Source organism: Nannospalax galili, unplaced genomic scaffold, assembly GCF_000622305.1.
Source record: "Nannospalax galili isolate Female #2095 unplaced genomic scaffold, S.galili_v1.0 scaffold761, whole genome shotgun sequence".
NCBI classification, from domain to species: Eukaryota; Metazoa; Chordata; class Mammalia; order Rodentia; family Spalacidae; genus Nannospalax; species Nannospalax galili.
This window is the reverse complement of record NW_008346389.1, coordinates 1,871,797-1,877,454: the sequence shown is the minus strand read 5'-3', so window position 1 is coordinate 1,877,454 and position 5,658 is coordinate 1,871,797. Positions and strand designations below refer to the sequence as shown.

Genomic DNA, 5,658 nt, shown 5'->3' with positions numbered 1-5,658 from the left:
CTGCTGTAAATCCATCTGGTCCTGGGCTTTTTTTAGTCGGGAGGTTTTTGTCTTTAAGTCCATTTGTATGTTTTATTACATTTATTGACTTACATATACTGAACCATCCCTGCCTCTCTGGAATAAAGCTGTCTTGATCATGGTGGATGATTTTTTTTTTCCTTGAGTCACTGAGGCTTTTATTTTGCACAATAACCACTAGGAATCTTGGCTGTGGCCACGTTGGAGGTTACACTGGGGGTATGAGGGCTCCTGACACTAGGTGGGAAGTGAGGAGACAATGATTTGGACCAATCACATGATTACAGAGCTGGGGTTTCCAACAGGGCTCCAGGTAGTCAGGCGTGACTTTGGACCTTTGGGAAGCAATGGCAGGAGAGGGAGCTAACTACAGAGACCTGACAAACACCTGGCCGGCCTCACATAGCATCGATATCAGGGACATGGTCTAAGCAGCCAGTGTGACTGAGGGCTCCAGGGATGGCTGACCATCGTTTACTTGGCCAGGGGGTTTCTGAAGGACTTGCTGGCAAACTTGGCCTTGCTGCCCAGTTCCTCCTTGATTCTGAGGATCTGATTGTACTTGGCCAGATGCTCTGATCGGCAAGGTGAACCAGTCTTAATCTGCCCAGTACAGAGTCCCACCACCAGATCGGCAATGAAGGTATCTTCAGTCTCCCCAGAGTGATGGGACACCATGACACTCCAACCATTAGACTGTGCCAGCTTGCACACCTTCAGAGACTCGGTCACAGAGCCAATCTGGTTCATTTTGAGCAGGAGGCAGTTACAGGACTTGTCAGCCCCAGCCTTGGCAATTCGTTTTGGGTTGGTCACTGTGAGATCATCCCCAACAACCTGGATGCCTGCACTATCCGTGAACTTCTGCCAAGCTTCCCAGTCATCCTGGTCAAAGGGATCTTCAATGGACACCACTGGATAGTCTCGGATGAAGGACTTATACAGGTCATCCAGCTGGTCAGGAGAGATGTACCTGTTGGGGTCATCAGGAGATTTGAAGTCCAAGTCATATTTTCTGGCCCTGAAGAACTCAGAGGCACCTACATCCATGCCGATGACAACCTTGTCAGTGTAACAGCCTTCCCAATTGCGTTCTTCAGCAGCTCCAAGGCTTCTTTGTTCTCCAGGATGTTGGGAGCAAACCCACCTTCATCACCCACATTGGTGGCATCTTTTCCATATTTCTCCTTGATGACATTCTTCAGGTTGTGATAAACCTCTGCTTCAATGTGCATGGCTTCCCAGAAACTGGAAGCACCCACGGGGAGGATCGTGAACTCCTGCATGGCCAGCTTGCTGCCAGTGTGGGAGCCACCGTTGATTATGTTGAAAGCCGGGACTGGCAGGATGACTTTGGGGTTACCAGCCAGGTCGGCGATGTGTCGGTACAGGGGCATGCCCTGCTCTACAGCACCAGCTTTGCAGACAGCCAGGGATATTCCCAGGATGACATATGTGCCAAACTTAGATTTATTTTTCAGTCCCATCCATTTCAATCATCAGTTTGTCGATCTTCTCCTGTTCTATGACACTCAGTTTCTTGCTAACCAGAGCAGGTGCAATAGTTTTATTGATGTGCTCAACAGCCTTTGAGACACCCTTTCCCATGTAGCGTGTCTTATCATTGTCCTGGAGTTCCAGGGCCTCATAGATACCAGTTGAGGCACCACTGGGCACGGCAGCTCGGAAGAGACCTTTTGAGGTGTAGAGATCAACCTCCCCAGTGGGGTTTTCTCAAGAGTCAAAGATCTCTCTGGCATGGATCTTGAGAATAGACATGGTGAATTTATGGCCACTGGGTTGCTGTGCAAGAACAGCGGTGCTGTGGACACCCAGACGTGCAGTCAGAGCAGAGTGGCTGGCGCTCCGGACTCCGAAGCTGCCGGTGGATAATTTTTTGATGTGTGTCTATATGTGGTTTTTGAGTATTTTGTTGAGTATCTTTGTACCTATGTTCAGTAAGGATATGGTCCTATAGTTTTCCCTTTTTTTCATTGTGTCTTTTACCTGGTTTTGGTATTAGAGTGATACTGGTTTCATACAAAGAGTATGGGAGTTCTCTCTCTATTTCTATCTTTTTGAAGGCTTTAAGCAGTATTGGTTGTAGATCTTTGACTGCTTGGTAGAATTCTGCTGTGATGCCAGATGGGTCTGGGCTTTCTTCAGTCAGGTTTTGTATCACTGTTTCAATTTCTTTGTTTGTTATGTATTTGTTTAAGCTATTATAATGGTGGTGGTGTTCATGACTTTAGAAATTCAGTCCTTTTAGATTTTCACATTGGAGTATAGATTTTTAAAGTATTCCCTTTACAGTGCTAAATATTTTGGTATCTGTTGTGATATTCCCCCTTTTGTCTCTGATTTTGTTAATTTGTATTTTCTCTTTCTTTCTTTTGGTCAACTGGGCTAAGGGTCAGTCTATCTTGTTTAACTTTTCAAAGAACCAACTCTTATATTCATTGACTTTTTTTTTGGTATTTTTTTCTTTCTTTCTATTTCATTGATTTCTGGTCAGATTTTTGTTATTTCTTCTTCTCTACTAGGTTTGGGATTAATTTGTTCTTGCCTTTCCAGAGTCTTGAGTTGTAACGTAAAGTCATTTACATGCGCTCTTTCTGATTTTTTAATGTAGGTGCCAAGAGCAATAAACGCCCCTCTTAGGACTGTTTTTAAAGTGTCCCAGAGGTTTTGTTATGTTATATTCTCATTTTCATTTAGTTTTAAGAATATTTTTATTTCTTTTTTTAATTTCTTCTTTGACCCATTCATCATTCAGTAGTTGTTGTTTAATTTCTATGATGTCATGTAGTTACTAGAGCTTCTTTTGCTGTTGATTATAAGCTTTACTGCACAGTGATCTAACAGAATGCATGGAGTTATTTCAAATTTTTTTGTATTTGTTAAGGTTTGTTTTGTGTCCCAGAATGTGTTCAATTTTAGAAAAACTTGCATGGGCTGCCGAATAGGAAGTGTATTCTTTGGTGCTTGGGTGGAATATTCTGTAGATGTCTGTTAGGTCCATTTAGTGTAAGATGTCATTTAATTCAAATGTATCCCTGTTTATTCTTTGTTCAGTTGACCTGTCTACTGAAGATAGTGGGGTATTGATGTCCTCTACTATTACTGAGTTGGTGTTAATCTGTGTCTAATAGTCCAGGAGTACTGTTTTTATGAAACTGGTTGCACCAGAGTTTGATACACATATGTTCATGATTGTAATATCTTCTTGATTGATTATCCCTTTAATTAGAATGAAGTGACCCCTTTAGTTCTTCTGATTAGTTTTAATTGAAATCTATTTTTGTTAGATATTAGAATTACAATGCTTGCTTGCCTCTTAGAGCCATTTGCTTGGAATATTTTTTCCATACTTTGACACAAAAGTTGTGTCTATCCTAGAAGGTGATGAGTGAGATGAGTTTCCTGAAGACAACAAAAAAATGGGTTTTCTTTCTTGAGTCATTCTGCTAGTCTGTGTCTTTTGACAGGGAGTTGAGGTCATTGGTGTTTAGTGTTATTATTGAAAGATGTGTATTGGATACTGTCATTTTAACTTCTTTGTGTTTGTAGCTCTACCTTGTGTTTCTGTTATTATACCTTTCTCTGTTTTCTCTCTGTAGTCTCTTGGGTTTACTCATTCCTATCTTCTGTCCTTTGTATTGCTTTGAGTATTCTCTTTAGGGCTGGTTTATTGGACATGAATTCGTTCAACCTATTCGTGTTATGGGAAATTTTCCTTTTTACTTCACCTAGTTAGTTTTGCTGGATAAATTATTTAAGTTTGGCATCCATGTTCATTTAGAACTGGGAATACTTTGGTTCAGGCTCTTTTGACTTTCATAGTTTGCAGTGAAAAGTCAGCTGTAATTCTGGTGGGTTTTCCTTTATGTGTAACATTCTTTATCTCTAGCAGCTTTCAGCACCCGCTCTTTATTCTGTACATTTAATGTTTTTACTGTGATATGCCATGGAGAGTTTCTGCTCTGGTCATGTCTAATTGATATTCTATGTGCTTCTTGAATCTGTATAGGTAAGTCTTTCTTTTCTCAATTTAGGGACTTTTTTTCCTATAATCCTGTTGAAGATCTGGTCAATGGCATTTGGCCTGAGATTCTTCTCCTTCCTGTATGCTTATGATGAGTAGATTTTCATGTTGTCCCACATTTCCTGAGTATTCCATTCCTGTGTTTTTTAAAATTTTACATAGTCTTCGCTTAAGGAGTCCAGATCTTCACCTTTATCATCCAGTCTTGATACTCTGTTTTCCATTTCATTAATTCTACTTGTGAGGCTTTCTCCTGTTGTTTCCAATTGACTTACTGATGTTTCAATTCTGTGTTCATTTTGGTTTGGGTTTTATTCAATATTTTTATCTCTTTTGTGAATTCACTTTTCAGGTCCTAAATTGTTTTTGATATTTCATTAAGATATTTCATATAATACAAATTATATTCATAATTTGCATTCTCTTGAACTTGCATCACAAGTTTATGCCTTTTCTCTTTGAGTTCTTTGAGTTGTCTGTGTTTTCTTTAAGTTCTTTGATCGTATTAATGATTGTTCTTTTAAATTCTGCCTCCTGGGGTTCCTCAGGGTGGTTCTCATTATAGTACACTTCTGTAGGACTAGTGGGTTTTGTTGGGGACATAGTTGCTTGATTTTTCAGATTATTTAAGTTTTTACGCTGCCAGTTGGGCATATGGATATTCTTTGTTGGTTGTGTGTCTGGTAGGAACTTCTATTCTACATTCGTTTGATTGAATTTTGTATTGTTTATGCAGCTCGGTTGCTTTTTCAGAGTCCTAGGTTGGCGGGTCTGTCAGACAGATCAGGAGAGAGGGGAAGATGGAGATGGGGGCCACCTGAGGAGGGACTTAGCAATCTATGCTAGGGAGTTTATCTAGTCTGGGCTACAATGCTAGTCCAGAGATCTGAGGCAGAGGAATTGGAACAGGCCTGGGTCCATGGCTAGCTGGGGACAGGGTGGGCGGTGTAGATTGTAGGTGTTGAGGCTGCAGAGGAATGGAATCACGACTCAACTTTTTAAAGATTTATTTTTAGTTTATGTATACGAGTGTTTGTGTGCAAGTATGTACATGTGCCATACGTGTGTCATGCTTAACATTTTATACCTGTGAGATATACACATTCTTCCACCAATCCTCTATTTTATATTGAAAAGAGAAGATATATTCAAGAGAAGAGTATCATAAAAGAACGTGATTATTTCCTTTTGTGTTGTGAAAAGCACATGCTGGAATATGACTGAATATTTGTGGAGAATGACTGAAGCAATAAGAACATTAGGAGTGATAGCTTTAGGACTAGAAAGAGCTCTTATATGTGGACCAATTTCTGCTATGTTGTTTGAATTTTTATTTTATAAAGACTGTAATTTTTATTTATAAAAATCAACCTTGGGTTTAAAAAATAATGATTTGATTTTGATGTACTTTTATCTTTGAAATCATTCATGCTTTCTTGTTTAGCTCAGCCAGGCTTCCCTCTCCAGATTCCCCTGAGCCTTCTTGGTGGAGAGGGTGGTACAGGGTGCATATACCTAGTAAAGAGGACCATGAGACTACATTCTTTCTCTATCCATTCTCTAGCTTTGGCTTACAAATGGGGAGCATCCAG

General features: G+C 40.2%; 1 pseudogene across 1 annotated transcript; it reads right to left on the bottom strand.

Moving 5' to 3' along the window:
• Positions 1-430: 430 nt before the first annotated feature.
• On the bottom strand, positions 431-1,800 carry LOC103741839 (annotated as a pseudogene). Its single transcript, XR_001872679.2, has one exon. The product of XR_001872679.2 is annotated as an alpha-enolase pseudogene (transcript).
• Positions 1,801-5,658: the final 3,858 nt, after the last annotated feature.